Source organism: Nicotiana tabacum, chromosome 23 (assembly GCF_000715075.1).
Source record: "Nicotiana tabacum cultivar K326 chromosome 23, ASM71507v2, whole genome shotgun sequence".
In the NCBI taxonomy this organism is placed as follows: domain Eukaryota; kingdom Viridiplantae; phylum Streptophyta; class Magnoliopsida; order Solanales; family Solanaceae; genus Nicotiana; species Nicotiana tabacum.
In genome coordinates, this window is record NC_134102.1 from 105,262,983 (window position 1) to 105,283,775 (window position 20,793).

The 20,793-nt window shown below is 36.6% G+C and overlaps 1 long non-coding RNA gene across 1 annotated transcript; it reads right to left on the reverse strand.

The window, feature by feature from the left end:
- Positions 1–6,392: 6,392 nt before the first annotated feature.
- LOC107830797 (uncharacterized) lies at positions 6,393–10,152 on the reverse strand. Its single transcript, XR_001658224.2, has 3 exons — positions 9,933–10,152; positions 9,142–9,204; positions 6,393–6,926 (listed from the first exon to the last, which is right to left on the reverse strand). It is a non-coding gene; the product is annotated as an uncharacterized LOC107830797 (long non-coding RNA).
- Between the last annotated feature and the right edge of the window lie 10,641 nt (positions 10,153–20,793).

Sequence of the window (20,793 nt, forward strand, 5' to 3'; positions counted from 1 at the left end):
TGAATATGTTATTTTCCACTTATGGAATGATCAAAACACGACCAGTGGGTATTTGGACATTTTTTAATTCCAAGTATGTGGATGTTATTATTTTTAAAAGATCTTAATTCTACTTCGAAAAGTGTTCTGAGAAAACATGTTTAAGAGTGGAGTCTGTTTTTCCCAATTATTGCACTAATTTGTATAAAATGAACTTAAGAATGATAGTAAGACAATAAAATTGAAGCCATAAGTTCCAAATTTAGTGTTGGGTGTGTGACAAAGTATATATTACATTGATAATTGAAAAGAAAAGGAAGATATGGTTTATGAATATTTCTAAAGGTATAAAAGGGGTTTTAAGGAAAATTGTGTGGATTTGGACCAAAATGGATGATATAACACCATGTCAAAAGTATATTTGTATTGGCTGAGCACAATAAACTCGTGTCAAATGCGATGGCTGGGATGAACATGCAAATGAAAGAGTGATAATTTAGGGTACAATTTACTACCATGCCAAAGATAGTTTGGAGACACTCATGCACAAGAAGAAGCTAACTCATAGGTTCGGTGGTCATAAATACTAGGTCATATGGGTGAGATATAGCGGACGTCAAAAATTTACCTATATATCGTGATAATGATTCATGTAAAACTTAATTTGAGGGGCTTATTGATGAAAAATTGTTGCGGAGGCTAGTGATAAGCCACGCATAACTTAATTTCGAAAATTGCCTCATAGACTCGAGGGACTTGTTGATGGGGCAATTATAGCAGGGACTTGTTGAACTTAGTTCGAGAGGGAGATTGCTGGACGTGTGAACTATGACAACCCGATAGGTCATTTTGAATACTAGCTCTTATTTTTGTGTTCTGAGACCTCCATTAGCTCCGTTTGATGTTTCTTGCTTTACGCGCGTGGTCCGTGTCGCTTTTTGAAAAGGTATTTCCTAAAAATTTGAAGAAAATATGATTTCTGGATTTAAAAATAACTTGAGTTGATCACAGTCAATATTTTGTGTAAATGACCCCGAATCGGTGTTTCGACAATATAGATCCGTATTGTTATTTCGGATAAGGACGTATGCCCGGAATTGAAATCGGAGGTCCCTAAGTTGATTTGACTCATTTGGCCGAAAGCTAGTAATTTGAAAGTTTGAAAATTTTCTAGGTTTGACCATAAGTTGACTTTATGGCTATCGGGTTTAGATTTTGATATTGGGACTTGGTATAGGCATGTTACTATTTGAAACTTGCCTATAAATTTTGGTGCAATTCAGAGTTGATTTAATGTAAATGAGACGCTTAGTTGTGATTTTAGTTATTCTTGAGTTTTCCTTTGAAATTTCATTCATTTTTACGTTCGATTTGTAGTATTAGAAGTTATTTTGGTGATTTGAACGTGCGAGCGAGTTCGTATGATGTTATTACACTTGTGTGCATGTTTGGTTTGGAGCTCGAGGGATCGAGTGAGTTTCAGACGCGTTTTGAATGCGTTTCCATGGTTTGAAGTATGATGGTGCCTTTACGAGTTCTGGTTTTCAGTTGCAGATCTCGCATTTGCGAGGTCTGGCTCGTAATTGCGAGCCTCGCTTTTGCCGACAAAAGTTTGCATTTGCGAGAAGGGCCTGGGATTGGGCAACCTCGCATTTGCGAGGAAAGAGTTCGCATTTGCGAACAGTCCAGGATCGCTTTTGCGAGAATTTCATCGCATTTGTGACGCCTGGCAAAAATAGAACATCTTCGCAATTGCGAAGAATCTTGCCGCATTTGCGAAGGTAGGATATTCGCTTTTGCAATCATTTTTGTCGAATTTGCGACATCTGGATTTCTCATGCAGAGTTCGCATTTGTGGCTTGTGCTTCGCATTTACGATGGTCGCAATTACGAACAAGACATCACAATTGCGACATCTGCAGTTAGGTAAAAGAAAGAAAAATCGAGACTTAGCTCATTTTACACCATTTCTCAACCCTAAACACTCGAGAGGTGATTTTTCAAGAGAATTTTCTTCCCAAAATCATTGGAAGTAACTCTAATCCACTTTCTTTTAATTTCCCATTACTTTTGCTGAGATTTGAACATCAAATCTAGGATTTTCATGGTGAAAATTAGGGATTTGGGTAAAATTTGGGGATTTTGTAAATTTGATATCTAAACCTCATATTGAGGTCGGATTTCGAAACAAATCACATAACCGGGCTCGGGGATGAATGAGTAATTGGGATTTGGTCTGAATTTCGGATTTTGACCAAGCGGACCCGGGGTTGACTTTTGTTGGCTTTTTCAAAAACAATCAAAATTGAACCTTTTTCATTAATTGGTAGTTTCTAAAGCTAATTTTGAATCGTTGGGTCGATAATCTGCTATATTTGGTTGGTTTGGAGGCTTGTTCAAAAGGCAAAGACGTGGTTAAATGATTGTTTGATTCGCAGAGTGAGGTAAGTGTTGTGTCTAACCTTGACTTGAGGGGATTAAAATTTGTTGAATTAATTGTTATGTGAATTATGTGGGAAACAACATATGTGCGAGGTGACGAGTATATATACGCCGTCATGAGACTTAGCATGCGGAATTCAGATATTTATTTCCATGTTTTCATTTATTCCATGGCATCTCTTGTTATATGCTTTAATTGTTACATGCTTTTGTTTGACTTCCATGCTATATTTGTTACTTGTCACTTAACTGTTACTTTACCTTACTTTTTTCATTCCTCACATGATTTCTGCTTATTTGATACATGTTTCTACTTGCTTTAATTGTATATATAAATTGTCACATGTTTTACTTGTTCTTATTTATTTGATGCACCCTAAAGTGTTGTTTCTCCAATTATTATGTGGTTCTCTACTGTCTTGTATATTCACTTCTTTGATATTGATATTTTGTAAATATTGTTGTTGAATTGTTATGTTGATGATTTAAAAATTATTTGTGGAGCGGGTTGCACGCCCTAACGAAATTGAATGGTATTGAGATGAAAGAAGGAATAAGGACAGATTATGATATGATTAGATGATGATATGGTGGGATCGAGTTACGCACCGCACCAGATTGGATATGTTGTAATTATTTGTAATTGTTAAGTTATCCTCATTATTGTGATATGAGACTTGAGCCTTTGTTATTCTGGGCTCTCTAGTAGTTGACTTTCGGGTCCGCTTATTCGAGTTATTGCTTTATCTCTATCCCCATTTTTTGTTGTTATTACCTCGTACAAGTTATTTGTGAGTGGCTTGCCATAGCCTCGTTACTACTTCGTTGAGGTTAGGCTCGATACTTACAGGGTACATGTGGTCGGTTGTACTCATATTACAGTTATGTACTTCTTGTGCAATACCGGAGTTGATCCTAGCGGCCCGTAGCGAGACTGCTCGGATTCAGCTATTTGTGGAGACTTTAGGTATAACTGCATGGTGTCCGCAGCCCTGAAGCCCCCTTTCGTTCCATAATTACTGTTTATTTAGCTTCAAAACAGTTCTATTTTATTCAGACTTTATCTGTAACACTCTAGATGCTCATGTGTTCGTGACTCCAAATTCTAAGATATATTTTGATTACGGTGTTCCGTATTATATCACTCTATTTTAGACTTTTACGGTTATTGTTGTTGACATTTTGATTTTAATTATTAAAAATGGTTGAGTAATTTAGTTAATGTTGGCTTGCCTTGCAATTAAAATGTTAGGTGCCCTCACGGTCTCGAGTGTGGGATTTCGGGTCGTGACAAGTTGGTATCAGAGCACTAGATTGCCTAGGTCTCACGAGTCATGAGCAAGCTTAGTAGAGTCTGAAGGATAAGTATGGAGACGTATGTACTTATCTTATAGAGGCTATAGGGCTTTAGGAAACTTTCACTTATTCTTTCTCTATCGTGCGACTTATTCTATTAGTGAAGTTTTAACTGTTCTATTCTTGTTCTCTCGTAGATGGCGAGAAGAAGCATAGCATCTACAATCGGGCAGGAGCCAGAGCCCCCATCCACTACCAAGGGTAGGGGCCGAGGCAGAGCTTAGCCTAGGGCATGTGCAACAGCACCCGTTGTAGAGCCTCAGACCGAGCACGAGGAAGGGATCCCAGTTCAGACCGCACCAGTCGTACCCGCTCAGGTCCCGGAGGGATTCATTGCTACTCTCGTACTTCAGGATGCTCTAGTCCGCTTAGTTGGACTCATGGAGAGTATGGCTCAGGCTGGAGTATTTCATATGGCACCAGCTGTCTCTCAGGATGGGGGAGAAGCATAGACTCCTGCCACTCACACCTCGGAGCAGATAGCTCCCATATATCACACTCCAGCAGTTGGGTAGTTTAGCCTGTTATTGTTACACATCTTGAGGAGAGGCCCGCGATGTCTTCTGAGGGATTGATGAGGTTGAATAAGTTCACCGAGCTCTTTCCTGTTCACTTTGGTGGTGCAATTTCTGAGGACCCCCAAGACTATTTGGACCGTTGCCACGAGGTGTTTCGCAACATGGGTATTGTGGAGTCCATTAGAGTCGAATTTGAAGTGTTCCAGATTACCGGTTCTGCCAAGTGGTGGTGACAGGATTATGTGCGAAGGTGACCAGCTGGTTTATCTCCACTTACTTGGGATCAGTTTTCACAACTATTTCTGCATAAGTTCATTCCTTTTACTATGAGAGAGGAGTATCGCAGGCAGTTCGAGCGCCTCCAATAGGGTGGTATGACTGTCACCCAGTAAGAGACCAGATTTGTGGATCTAGCCCGTCATGCAACTATTTTGATTCCTACGGATAGTTAAGGAGGGATAATTTGGAAAATGTAAATTTATTGTAAGGTTATTTTTGTCCTGAATAAATTATTTTTTTGCTTCTGCTTCTGTTTCTTGGAAGAAGCTAGATTGCAGATTCTCCCCAAAAGCGAAAAAACTGCTTCTACTGCTCAAAAGTCCTTTTTTTATTTTGGCCAAATACCTTAAAGTTTTCAAAAAGTACTTTTTTGACCCAAACAAAAAAATACTTTTGGCCTCCGAGAAGCTTGGACAAATAGGCTCTTAATGATGTGAGGCTTTAGAAGAATCTGTATTATATTAAAAGCGCGAAAGCCATTAGCGAAATATCGTTTGCCTTTTTTGCCCTCTAAAAATAGATTTAATATTGGATAAAATTGTAATTTAATTATTTTTCTAATATTTAGAACTTTAATTTAAAACCAACTAAAATGTTACTAATTAAATCTTTCCTTATTTCAATTATATAAAAAATCTTAATATTTAAAACTTTAAAACCATATAGAATTTTTTTCTTCCATGTTAGGTAAAATAAATCTTTTCCTTCCTAGACTTTGTTTTTGATGCTTTCTTTAACGAGAGAGAAGTGACAGGATGCCTGATCACGCCCATCTATGCCTTATAAAAGCATTAAGCGGCCGCTGTAAATATAATCCGGTCTAAAAGTCCGGAGTCGAATCTCACAGAGAACTAAGATTTTACTACAACTGTTTACTATCACCAAGAAGACAAGCTCGAACAATTCCTACGTTATAAATATTAAGATTTTTATATCTAATTAACTAACAAATTAAAGGAGTAGATTAACAACTAAAGATACTAAGGGTTGGAGAAAAGATTAAGGAGAGGTATAGAGTTATAATTTTTTCAATTGTCGGAGTCCTTCCCCCTACGTTTTCTATAATGTCGCCTAAGTTTTCTCTACCGATCGTGAGTACTTTGGCTGTCGTAGCTCTCTTTCGAGCAACTACCATAATTTACTAGACGTATACTCTCGAACTACGCTACCTGACACTAATTCACCGCTCATTACGATCACACCAAGGTTTCGTTATCTCTAATCCCGTCTTTAAACCCTCTGTATTGATCTCTCACATACGTTAGGACACTACAAAAAAAACAGCGTTTAGCGACGGATGTATTCCGTCGCTATACATGTTATTTTCGTTGCTAAAAGAGTTTAGCGTCGAATTCGCGATGGATTCAAGTTGGTCGCTAAAATGCTCGTAGCTAAGCTCATAGCGACGAAGAATGCAAAACCGTCGCAAACCTAGCGATGGATTAGCGATGCAATATATCCGTAGCCAAGTTTAGCGACCGAAATATTTGTCGTTATTTTGCTTTGTGTCGTCGCTATTTTGACTAATTTTGTCGCTACACTTCATAACAAAATTCGTCATTTGTTCTTATTAGCAATGAAATAATCCGTCGCTAGTTCTTACTGGTTTCAGCGATAAAAATCTTTTCTCGCCAATCCGTCGCAATATTTATTTAATGAGTTAATTTTAGCTTCGAAAAATATGTCGCTGATTTTTTAAATTTTTTATTTATTTATTTATTATTTTAAGTGTATCATGTTCGAGCACATTACATAAATGCTATTAAATACACTTAATTAAAAGTGACTGATATTAATATAAATAAATATTCAACAAGGTCCAAAATATATAGCATAATGCATATAATTGTATCGTTAAGTACAAAACATCCACAAGCACCAACAATAAAGTTTAAACAAAATAGGCTAACTATGTGAGGCCGGAGAGTCATGGTCATCGTCAGAACCCAATGCATGAACCTCATCAATGCTAGCAACAATAGAAGAGGTAGGAACTGTAGGTACCACATCTGATGGGTGGTTGGTAAGATCAATATTTGGCTGATGCGAGGGTAAAGAAACTAATTCGCGTACCCGCTCAATGATTACAGGAACTATATGATCTGTCAGTACAAGAATCAATTGTGTCACTAACTTATCCATATTCCCTATCGGTGTTGATTGAGCATTTGAAGGTGTTGCTGAGGATATTGCATCAGATCCAAAAGAGTCATGAAGATTCGGCCCGTAGTAGCATTTTGCTTGAGATCCAAGACCATATACTCTTCTTTTCTTTTCTCCTCCCGTAACTTCGTAATATGCTTTACACTGATCAATATCAGATTGGCTATGTGTTTGCTGATGTAATATTTCCTGATAGTTTTCCCGTAGAAGAGTTAATAATTAGTGAAATTGAAACATTAAAGAATATTGAGTATTCAATTTACAAAATAAAAAAAAAGATATGAAAGTAAAGTCAATAAAATTATTTAAAAAGTTGACTTACATGTACAATTCGGGATTTCTCACCAACAAATTTTTTTTCATCATTACCATGTGTATGAATGTGCAAATGTATTTCATTTGGTGTTGGATCTCGACGCTTTTTAATAGCGTATATAAAATATATTCAATTCAAAAGATTGGCAAAAAGACGTTTGTATAAAAATAAAATTAAAAAATAACATAGAGAAAAGGAAGCAACTTAAGTAGAACAGAGAAACTAAAAACTAAACAAGTTCCCACCTTCAAAATCTTGTTAGTTTAAGGAAGCACCTAGAAAGAATATTTTAATTTGTTTTTTGAACTTCCATGTAAATTAAAGACTTTTCAAAGCTCATTAGTGACATGGCTAGCTTTTGATTGCAGAGAAGTCTCCAAACTGGTTTTGAAGCTCCCAATCTTAATTTCCACCTCCGAAATCAACTCCAATGTGGGCAAAGTATTTAGAGCAAGACAACTTAAAAGACATATAACTTTTTTCTTTCTACTAGGCGATGATAATAACATTAAATTGACAAAGATAGTAAGGAGAGAAGCTTAAGGTTCTTATTGGCTCAGTTGGATCCAAGAGCAATAAGGTGCCTTATGTTAAAGCACTTCTCAACTTTCTAAATCAGCATTCTAACTTGTCAAATACGATACCATGGACTTCAGCAACCACTCGTGTTGCTGCACTTTATGTTGCTGCTGATACTTATGTCATGAATTTTCAGGTGAGCCTTCACTACTCTAACTTAATTACGGCTCAGTTTCAGGAAATGTAGAATGACGAAGCTTTTTTTAGATATTAATACTAAAGAGTTTAACATGGAAGTTTATGTAACAGTGAAAAGGTGACAAAGTAAGAAATATAGTTTCTTCTTTTGGAAAAAAGTGCAAGTGAACTGGATAGATGAAAAAAAAAATAGAATATAGGTCAAGTAAGTAGACATGGATGGCGCAAAAAAGAATATCATATGATATTATCATCCAAGAAAATAGATCAGCCTAGGTACACTCTTGTAAACAGAAAGCTCAACTTGAGTAAAAACTTGAGTCAAAACATATAATATTAAAGCAGAGTAAAAACTTGAGTCCTAACGTTTCCTCCTATTTAATTTTAAAAGGAATGGACATAGCTTTCTTATTCCTGTTTTCGTAACTTTTTTCTTAAATCCTAACCTAATCATAAAAATGTTGATTGATACCAAAATCCAATGAGGTTACTTGCTACAAATCCTTGCCATAAATGGTCGAAACCAAATATGGTCTCAAGTAGCTTATCTAATCACATCAGACATGAACATCACTATAACAGAACATGAAACAATCCGAATAAGAGCAAAGAGAAATAAACTATAAGGAACTCGCCTTTCTTCACAAAACAATCAGTTATGAAGTTTTTGTTCTTTAGCTGAGTGTTTACATCAGCTAAAAGGAACTCGCCTTTCTTCACACTAGATGAGGTAATAGCCTAAATAGTGAGATAGAACAACAATACATTTATATATGTACCCACTGGAGCAGTATCAAGAAACAATAATCCATGGATAAACAAAGCAATGCAACCAATATATGCATCAGGAAACAGTAAAGCAATTGGGATCTCTAATGTGTTCATAATACATTTAACATGTAAATGACTTGCACTGAAACATTTTAAAATGAGTGTTGTAGCAGGATGTTGAAGACTTGTAGCATAATAGGAAACAAATGAGAGGTTATTAATGCATTCCAAAAATTTCTTTTTTGCGGGACAAATAAATATCAATTTATATAATTTTATGGCCCACGAAAGCAAACTGTAATGATGAAAGAGAATTAATTAATGTCTCTATTTAAATATATGTTGTCACAAGCTTCTCTAATATAACTGGCAGCTAAACTAGCAGTACATGTTGATCCTTCCTTTTGGGAAAGAATTAGAACCTTAGATCATTTTCAAGATTGCATAACTGGAAAATAACAAGAAATCATAAAATAATTGGTCAAACTACAAATAGAAAATGACAATCAAGTAGATCAACTTTTTTACTTTTGAGATTAATAATAGTCAACTAGATGAACTTTAACCATCATTTAATAATAGTACTTATTGTAGAAATACCGTCGAGATAGCTAACGAAGAACTTCAAAGGGCGAATCCGTCTTTCACTTTCACTGAAAAATCCTGAAGGAAATTTCAAAAAAGTTGCATTCAATCTCATCATGTTTATGAGATAAAGCATAATAATTTCATATACAATATCTAACTTGAAAGAGACTAGAGTAAATGTGTATCAACCAGCCATTGAAGCATGAAAATCATATCAATTTAATCTACAATAATCAGAACAATAAAAAATTATAACAAAAAATAAGTAAACACAAGCCATGAATAGAAGCTCAAATAATAACCCGACAATATAAAGCACCTTTTAACACCCCATTCAATGAAAGACATAAAATTGAAGCAAACTTACAGCACAGGTAGAACCAAATCAAGAAAATAGGAGGAAGTATAAATTCACCTGCTATATATCACATAGCCTAAATCTAACTTAGAATTGAACTAAGATCTAAATTAACAAACAGAATACCAGATCCAGAAGATTAAAGCAGCATTATTACCTTATCCAAAAAAAAAACATCATCGTTAAAAGTAAATAAGTTGCTGTCAAATTCAACAAAATTGCTAGAACCAAAAAGTATTTCAACACAGCCATACAACAACTACAACTCAATTCTAAATAGCTAGGGTCCACTATGTAATCCTCCAAATCAAAAGATTAATAAAGAGAATACTAGATCTAGAGGGTTAAAGCAGTATTCAAAGCAGCCATCAAATTATGTACAAGTGGTAGAACTAAAGTGTATATAAAACCAAAATACAGTGAAAAAAAGTAATCTTGAACTCACCAAAAGACTCATTTGAAGAAACCACTCAAACCCATTTGATGGCATGTTCAAAGAAATCAGGAAAAACTATGAACCAGCAAAATTAGAAAACAAAATATGGATATCTATGTTCCCATTGTATATGAGCCTTAGATTCATGCCCAATTTGTTGTATTGGAAGCAAGAATCTCACACTATTGAAGATAAGAGAAAGTGGGCGAGTTTGATAGATAGAGAGAATATGAGTTCGTAAGCAAATTTGTGCCCTAGATAAACTTTAACTTTAAAAAGACACAGCGACGGAACTAGCTACGGAAATAATCTTTTCGCTAATAATAACTTGGGCAAAATTATTTTTACGAATCTAGCGACGGAATTTTCGTCGCAATTAAATTTGGAATGTTTTGATAAGTAAAATAAACGCAGCGACGAAGTTTTTTGTCGTTAAATCCGTCGCTATTTTTTAATAATTTTTGTCGCCCCACTTTCGTCGCTAATTTTGTAGGTAAATAAAGGCGCTAATTTTTAGCGACGGATGTAAATTTTTGTCGCTAATCCATCGCTATATTTGATACTAAATCTTTTGTAGCTTATTTGGCGACAAACAAAAAAATTCATCGCGAATCCGTCGTTATTTAGCTACGGAATATGGCTTGTCGCTAAAATCCGTCCCTAAACGCTGTTTTTTTTGTAGTGGGAGTGATGTTATTCAACAACTACCTAAATATGTACCCTCTCTCAAGCAATACACACTAAATAAGTATGTCAATTGATGGTCATTCAATCAATAATAATAAACATGTAGTTGAACAAGTAGAGAAATCCAAAGGCTAAATTATATTAAATGTAATTAAAAGTCATCCTCCAAGAGGTTCCATCAAACCCTAGATGAGAAACTTTAGCTACTCATAACCATACTAACAATCATGATAATAATTGAAAGTATTAGGATACAGAGTAAGGAAGAACGGAAGAGAAAACTCTTGTGATTCGTTGCTTCCGAGTGTTCTCATAGCCTTTTGTCTCTCCAATAATGTCTCTCCTGTAAGAAATAGGTTTAGAGCCCCTTTTATACATATTGGGGGCATGTAGGGACTAAACTACTAAGTCCTAACCGAATTAGGACGAAATCCGCCCTTAGCCGTCTCACTTGGCGCCTGGCGCTAACCTGGATACCGAAATTTTTTCCACTGCTATGCTATTCTGCCATTGGCATTTTGGTTGGTGCCTGGCGCCAACCTGGGCACCAAAATCATACTCCTTCTAAATTCTTCTATTTTTTACTTTACTTTGCATGCAAGCTTTTCAAATTGACTCCTACACATATAAACACCATTATTAAGCTCGAGTCACAAATATTTATACCAAAGTTTACAAGGTTGAGGTATAATGCAAGACAAATTACATGCAAAAATATAGATTTTTATCCTAATATCACTATCCCACACTTAAGCTCTTGCTCGTCCTTGAGCAACCTAAAACCTCGTTAACCTAATAATGCATGCAAGATATCATACAATGGAGGAACCTTTGAAAATTCAACACACTACACTTATAACCATGGTTGATATCAACAATTAAGCCCTTGCACACGCATTTATACCTTTTCAAACTTTCACATGCCGGAATATTAGTGACCAATTAAAAACACTCAAACAACCTGCCCATAAACACCCAACCTCAAAGACCGACTTGTCTCCAATAAGCACTCTCAACTCGTGCACTCATCCAACAAGAGATATTTAATAACGTCACTTATCTGTCATGGAATCATGTGCCTCACCAAAGAATAAGAGGGTATTTTGTCCACACATTCAAATATGCATTCGAATATAATTTAAGGACATCACATATATGAATAAAGATTCACTCACTCTTACAAAGAAATTCATATGCACTCCGTGGTTGTACCGTAGAGTTGTCATAGTGTATATCTCCATTAATCTAAGCTCGCACAATCTAAGATCAATTAGGTCTTTACTGATTGTAATGTAGGCTAAGGGATGGGTAGAATATATTTTGGGTATAGTGACTAACCCTCCTAAGAACTTTAATACACTACACTTAACTTTCAAATACACACTCTTTATGACCAATTCAAGCAATGCCATGAAACCATATACAACTTGGACCTTATTCTTTAAGCACAACTATGCATTCACTAGCCCGGATCACAATGAATATGAGGTGTATTTTCTATATATATAATTTTCTCTTTTTTCCTTTTGTATTTTCTTTGCTTTTCTTTTTCTTCTCTTTTTTTCTTCAACACTCTCCATAAATTTGGGTTGCCCGGCTAATGATCTTTCAAACATACGTGCACCTTTATGGTTTTTCTATGATTTCACTCAAAAGCTACCCCAACTCTTACCTTACTCTTCTAGCGACTTAAGTGCTTTCAGAGGTAAAGGTTCAAAAAGATTTAATTAAGAGCAAAATGGGAATCGGCTTGTAATGTGGGTGCCAAAGAAAAGGCTTATAGGCTCAAATGGTCTATCTATGGATAATCTTATATATTGTGGCATAATAGCTCAATGGACAATCAAAGAAATGCCTACATCATCTCCTTGACTCACAAATCTTACTTATTTCACTTCGACTAACACACAAGGCAAGTTCTAGACAAACACAAGATAGTATAAAATGTAATCAAAACCTCACATCACACAATGCACATGACCCCAGTCGGGACAATTCCATTCCAACTCTCAAGTTTAGGCTAGTAAGTAACACAAAGTCAAAAAGTATTAAGCAATAAAGCACTACATGAACAATGAGTCAAGTAACTGAGAGAAAGCGTCACAAACAAGCTATTCAATCTTTCATGGCATCAATTTTTATTAAAACATGTTAGGAAGGTAATTTTCATGCTAAGGTCTAACTATGCTAGTATCAAACAAGTCAAAAAGCATATAGAATACTCAAGCTTTCTTCCCTCGGTTTCCTAAAAAATAAAAAAAAAATACCCAATTTAAGTTATATTCCTTGGAAAATAACCGATGCCAAAAGAAAAAGCAAGAGGGATTATTATCTACCTACAACTAACTAAAAATAAAGAAAATATTTTTAATTTTTTTATTAGACCTTAATTCCTCAAGAAAGTTGTTCAAGAGATCCATCGTCAGGAACAATTCAATTTTTTTTTTAAAGTTAAACTAACGTTACTAAAGTATCATAGAAAATCACCCAAACAATCTCCTCACCCCACACTTAAAATTGTGCATTCTCCCCAATGCACACCATAAATAACAAGAGGGTGAAAGAAACTCCCTGGTAGGCCAAAGGCCGAAGTATTAGCAACGCATGGGATACTCATGCTTCTCCCAAGCCTGGTCCTTCGTACGGATACCTCACACTTAGTTCCAACCATCTGGATTGCTTTTTCTTCCTTCTAATGACTTTCCTTTCTATGCTCCCACAAAATAAAAAACCTATACTACAAAAATAACACAATTAAAAAAAAAGTAAACAAAATAAATAAATAAATAAAAAGTAGTAAATTTGGGTTGCCTCCCAACAAGAGCCTGTTGCGCCCCGTTTTCTCGCGAAAGCGGGTTTCGACGTGTGACAACTCTTTTAAGGAGGTATCAAAAGAGAAGAGTCGTCACCTAACGAATTTAAGGTGCGTTAGGGCACCTATTTGCAAGTAATTCTGTTTTAACTAGTCCGTGTTCACCAAAAATCGGGTAAGGGCTCAAATTATCTCAAAGAGAAAGTATTGGGTACTCTTCGAGGTCCACAACTGTGGGTCCCGGCCGAACCTTAAACTATGTGGATTATGTAATTAAGATAGGTGATCAAATAAACAAAGGGAAACATAAAAGTCGAAGAGTCTTATCATAACATATAAGAATTGGTACAAATCCTTAATGATTATAAAAATACAACTACATTGATCTGTGTTAAATGACTAAGTGTAAATAACAAGTGCATAAAAGAAAAGGGTGGGGTAGGGTGGGGTGGGGTGGGGGGCTATGTTTTTTTACCTTAGAGAATCACCTCGTGCGACATAAATAATACTTCGCAACTCCCTTTAAGGTAGGAATTGATCATATTATTCAGCGGACACAAACTATCATATCCTGTTATCCAATTACTATGTCGAAGTTGTTACTTAAAGGCGTTCTAATTCAATTCTAAATCGTATCCTGTGCGTGCACTACCTGTCCTATACATATGGTACATGAGGCTTTGGACCTACTACTTTGGTAGTTCTAGACTCTCCTTAGGCTGCTCAAAAAAAATGAGAAAACTAGGCGTGCATTCAAAACAAATAAGACTACATATAATAAACACCAAAGGCTAAAATTCACCTCCTCATATAAACTGGAATGCACGCTGTCAATTAGGCAGACAACACTAGCGATGCTCAGATTATTTAAACGGACAACTATAGATAAGCAGGTTTGGTATGTTAAATTGTTCCAGACCTATAGGCATAGTTTCTATGTGATTTGAACTACTCAACAATCAGTGTAAATTCCTATAGACAGGATGACTGATTTCAGGTGTCGCATAGGCAGTGCATCTGTTCCAAGTTAACTAGTTTGCAGGTTACATGAATTACAAACCTATAGACATGATTTCAAAGTTGTTTACGTAATGGAAAGTGAAGGCTATTAGAAACTGGGAATTACCAGCGTTTGATTCTATGGGTATGCCTTCTAGGCGAATAACAGTAATCGAGATTTCTAATAATTGGTATTTGAACTCACTTTTATCATACTTATTCCTATATGCATGCTATCTAGGTAGAAGTGTAATAAAACGGGGGGAGCAGTTGATTGAGAAATTAATGTGCTATAATCATGATACCTAGATGGACAGTACACCAAAAATAAAAGCAATTTGATCAATTAACTATATGAAGTCCTATAGGCATGATAGCTAGGTTAGCAAAAGCATATACATCATATAGGCATGATGTCTAAACATACAGTAATAACAAGTATGGCAATTAATAGCATGTTTAAGATAATGTATAGTATTAGACAAAATCAGGTGAGATGTGTGCAATTCCTAGAAACTTGATTTCTATTAGTGTACGAAATAACAAATAAGATATGTTGAACAAAATAGCAAATAGAACACATATACCCTATAGGCATGTTTTCTACCCTTTATGCAAGAAAAAAGCACATCCATTCCCCAAGTTCACTATACCCACAATTATTCATTATTACAAGTTACAGGACCAGAATAGAATAATACAGACTCAAAGATGACATAAATACAGACTGAAACAAGTACGGGCCTCCATCAAACAGTACATGCCCGCTATAAAATAACCCAGTGAATATTTTGGCCTTCAGCGGCCTCACCAACCAGCAAACCCAAATCTCAGGCTCATAAGGACAATAGAATCTTCCTGAATCCAGTGTCCGAGTCCAATAACACATATGGCCCAACACCAAGCCTAATGAATAACTTATTTAGCCAAATGAATGCCAAACTTAACCATGCGCATGACAGACCACTCACATGATTAATTTAAATAACCTTTTCACACTTAACTCCTAAAGTTGTAACTAACAACAATTCTAGCCAAAGCACATAGACAAGATCACATGAAATACTGACAAGTCTACAAGGCAAGTTCATGTTTGTATTCTCAGAAATAGAGCTAGAGGATCATAGGATAATGAACTATTCAAAGAGTTTCAAAATTAAAATGATTCAGAATTAGCCTAAAGAACTTTAAACAATTGAAAATCTAATCGAGTTAAATAGGGCATAGCCTTCACACAAAAGTTTTAACATGAAGGTTTAGTGAAAATAACATAACAGAACAAGTTCATGATCGAGCAATTACTTAGTTGAGGATGAGAAAACTTGAACATGCTGAGTATCAGCAAGACTTATAGTAAACATAAGACATGCCAATTTTCAAATCAATAAGTCAGACAAGCATCAAACCTTATACTAGTTGGCTACCTATAGGTGAAAATGGTGGTTATGAGATTTACTCTAGAGGTCTTAACTAATACTGGAGAACACAGGGCCGAGCAAGTCAAGAAAATCACACAATAGAGTTACAAATAGCATGGGAACGGGTCAAGCTAATAGTAGAACTTCAGAAGGATAAAGAGTTGGGCATGAATATCTCAATATAAATTAGAACACATTATGGGCATGAGTTTATTATCTAAATAGTACAGAACAAGGCAAGAATCCAAACTCAGAATAAGTATCAGGTATAAGTAATCAACTATTCATAAACATAATGATCAGAAATCATCCAGGTTGGACACACATAATGAGCATGCATTAAGGCTAGCATATTAGGCCAAGTATTTAGATAGACTTGCAGAGAAATGGCAAATTATGCATAAATGATTCAACATGAAGAAAGCAATTCTAAGCAAGAACATAGTTTCATAAGAGGGTTTAGTACAAGAAATCAAAACAAGGTTCAACAACCATCAATTAGGTTTCAATTACGAATCAGGCAGGCATCATGAATCAACTTGGCTATCCACGTACGAGTTAAAATCAGGGCTTGCAGAGAATTGAGGCTAGTGGAACTACAATGTTGTATTAAATAGGCAGAATTGCATACGAAGTAGCATAAAAGCGAAATTAACTCAGGAAACTCCAAGTAGCACTAATGCACATAACCCCAATAGAAAGAAGTAGAATTGCGAGAGTATAAGGCACTAACCAGTTGCAAACGAAGCGAATAAAGAATAAGAAACTCAGAATCTTAGGAATAGCAACAATTGCAGGAGAGTAATGGAAACTCCGAAATCCCCAATGCTTCAGAGTTCACAAGAGCCTCGAAGTGGGCTCCGAGCAGTGCTTGCACTGGGGGAGGCTAATGAACGGATTTCGGTGGCCTTGGCTTTCAGCCGGCCAAAAATCAATCTCAGAATAGTATAGAACGAGTAAGAGTGAGAGTATAGTAGTGGTCATAAAGTCCGTCCCAAGGGGAAATTGGGGAGGGGTTTATATAATAGCAAAATTAAACACACAAATAAGGGAAAATAGTCAATTAAACATAAAAATAGAAAGAATAGCATGCAAAATCAATTAGAATCAATTTAAGAGGAATCATGCAAACCCTAGTTTGAAACGAAGAACAAAAATAGTAAAAGATCTCACTGAATAGGACCCAACGGGGCCTAGTAGTGAGTGTATCAAGTCAGAAACATGATGATAATATAGAATCGGAGTTGAAGGAACACCAATGACTCAGTTTTCATAAATAATCGAGTACCAAATACTTGTAACTTTTAAGAGATGGTAAGCGTCTCCGTGTGTGCAAGAAAGGAAAGATGTAATGGCCCGGCCGATCCTTTCGAGAGTTACAGCCTTGTTTCTCCCATTTATGCTTCCTTTTATGCTTTTCAGCTATGTTATGATTTATAGGGTTAGTTGGTTCGGGTCCAGAGTGGTTTCGGAGTAGATTGAGACACTTAGTATCTAAAGTAGAAGCTTAAGTTGGAAAAGTCAACCAGATGTTGATCTATGTGTAAACGATCTCAGATTTGAATTTTTATGGTTTTGTTAGCTCCGTTAGGTAATTTTAGACTTAGGAGTGCATCCGGAATATGATTTAGAGGTCCGTAGTAGAATTAGGCTTGAATTGGCGAAAGTTAAAAATTTGGTGATTTTGGTCGGCAGTGAAAAATTTGATATTGGGGTCGGAATGAATTTTTGAAAGTTGGAGTAGGTCCGTGGTGTCATTTGTGATGTGTGTATAAAATTTGAGGTCATTCGGATGTAGTTTGATTGATTTCGGCATCGGTTGTCGAATTTAGAAGTTTAGAAGTCCTTAGGCTTGAATCCGAGGGCAATTTGGTGTTTTGATGTCGTTTTGAGTGTTCCGAAGGTTCGACTAAGTTGATATGATGTCTTGGGTTATATCAGTATATTGGTTGAGGTCCCGAGGGCCTCGGGGTGATTTCGGGTGACTAACGAAACAAGTTTGAAAATTGGAGGAATTGCTGAAGTTGAACTCATCTGTCATAATCGCACCTGCGGATGTCTCATCGCAGGTGCGAGCCCGCAGAAGCGAGCGGGAGATCGCAGATGCTAGATTGGAGGAGTTGGGCAGAAGGCGCAGGTGCGATGAAGTTCCCGCATCTGCGAGGTCGTAGACGCGCGCGGGAGTTCGCAGGTGCGGACAGAGTTGAAGTAGGCTGGGTCCGCAGGTGCATAGGGGAGGTCGCATCTGTGGGTCCGCATATGAGGATAGGTGCCCGCAGAAGCGGAAGTGAGGAGGTTAGACAGCGTCCGCAGGTGCGCGGTCTTTTCCGCACTTGCGTGGTCGCAAATGTGGATATGGAGTGCAGGTGCGAAGTTAGGGGAATTAATGATTTTCCGCAGGTGCGCATATTTGGCCGCAGGTGCGAATGCCCTGGGCAGAAAGTATAAAAAGAACACTTCGCGAATTTTGGTTCATTTCCACCATTTTCAAGTCGGTTTTTGGAGCTTTTGGAATGATTTTGAAGAGAGATTCATGGGGTTTTCATTAATGTAAGTTGCTTGAGCTCTAATACTCATATATATGGTGATTTTCCGTCATTTAATCATATAATTAGTGGAAATTAGGGGTGAAAATGAGGGGTTAGGGCTTGGAATTTTGAAGAGTTTAATTTAAGGATTTGAGGGACCAAATGATGTCGGATTATGATAAATTTCGTATGTATGGACTCGTGAGTGAATGGGCTTTCAAGTTTTGTAAATTTTGTCAGATTTTGAGATGTGGGCCTGGGGGGCGGGTTTGATTCAATTTCGGATTTTTGGTCTACATTGGTAATTTTTCTTGTAGAATTTATTCTTTTAGCATAAATTGATTGTATTGTACCGACTGTGAATAGATTCAGAGCATTTGGAGGCCAAATCAAGGGGCAAGAGCATCGCGGAGTAGGGATTTGATCGGTTTGAGGTAAGTAACGATTGTAAATCTGGTTCTGAGTGTATGAAACCCCAGAATTTTGTATTATTTTACTATTTGAAGGTGGCGCACATGCTAGGTGACGGGCGTGTGGGCATGTGGGCGTGCACCGTTGGGGATTGGGACTTCGTTCGTCCCGTATCAACTGTAAAGTTGAATATTTTGTTGAAACTATACGATTCTTATATGTTTTAGAAAGAATTTCTATAAGTCGGGCTGGATGCCATGTTTAGGCCTTATGCAAGTATTGTTTGGACCCTTAGAGGTCTTTTCTTGCTATCCTCTCATTGTTTTTGATTAAAAATCTATACTCAGTCATGTTTATACATATTTACAGCATAACTCAGTCTCTATTACTCTATTTTGATGCATCATATAAATGTTGTTTGGGCTGAATACTTTGTTTTCTGAGAGCCCGAGAGGCTGGAGAAGTTTATGACTGAGTGAGACCGAGGGCCTGATTTGTGAGGATATTATGGGATCGGGCTGCACGCCGCAACATGTTTGATATAAGCCGAGGGCCTCATTGATTTACGCCATGATTGGATTGATATAGCGCTTGGGCTGAAGAAGCCCCTCCGGAGTCTGTACACATCCCTAGTGAGCGCAGGTACCTACTGAGTGCGAGTGCCGAGTGCTGAGTGACTGGGAGACATGAGTGATGGTGAGGTCTGCCCGAGGGGCTGTATACGAGTGACTGTGAGGTTTTTCCGAGGGGCTGTATATGAGTGATGTTGCCCTAGGGGCTGATTATGATTTTATTATTTTTGCTCACCTTTGCATTGAGCCTTTGTTTGAAAACTGTTGAAAGATGTCTTTAAATGATTTTACTGGAACTGGATTTAAAAGAGCTGATTTGATTCAAACCCTGGTTTTAAAAACATGCTGTATTTTACAAAAATTTTGTGATATGAACTTTACTTGCATTATTGCTCGTCACTACTTCTCAGTCTTTATTTACTGTTGTTATCTACTGAGTTGGCGTACTCACGTTACTCCCTGCGCCTTGTGTGCATATCCAGGTGTATCTGGACACGGTAGAGGCTATTGACTATTCCGGTTACAGATTTTCTCGGGGATAGCAAGGTAGCTGTCTGGTGATCACAGCCTTGCTCTTTTCCCTCTTATCTTCCTTTAGTTGTATTTAGCTATTTTTCAGACTATGTTAGTCTCGATATTGTCAGATAAATTATAGTAGATGTTCATGACTAGTGACACCCCGATGTCGAATTTTTCTTTTCCGCACTTTTATTTTAATTTGAACTCTTTTACGAAGGTTTTTATGTTAAATAGACTTGAAATTATCTTTGAAATGAAAATATCAGTTTGTTTTGGAAAATGAGTCGGCTTGCCTAGTTCCATGATAAGTGCCATCAAGACAGGATTAGTTTGGGTCATGACAAAAGGAATCACGAAAGATTTCTATGTGATTATCGGATTGGGACTGGGATTTGAGTGGGGCGGCTAGGGTTTGTAGAAGAGAGGAGATGGTTCGAGAGGGTATAAAAGTGGCGGTTTTGGGAGGAGTGGTCTTTAGGGTTTCAAGGGTTTGGTTAATTAAAAGGGTGTGGTGATCTTGGGTCGTTGATCTTGAGAGATCAACGGCCAGGATTAAGGAATAGACAGGGTGGATTGTTAAATGGGTCATGACCAGGTCAGTTGCAGGGGTCGTTTGGATTGAGTTTTGGGGATTATTGGGCTAAGGTGTGGGTGTTTGGGCCATTAAATTGGTCCGAAATTGACTCCAAATTTAGGCTGTGAACTAAATACACAAAATTATTTAAATAAAAATAACTAACAAATAATAAAATATTACTTATGCAATAAAATAATTGAAAATAATAACTTAATATTATAAAAATATAATAATTCTATTTTAGCATGAGTAATGTAATAATTGTAATTATGCATTGCATATAGGATATTATTGCAAAATTATGTAAATAGCTTAAAATACCAACATGATTATATAAAAATGAAGTA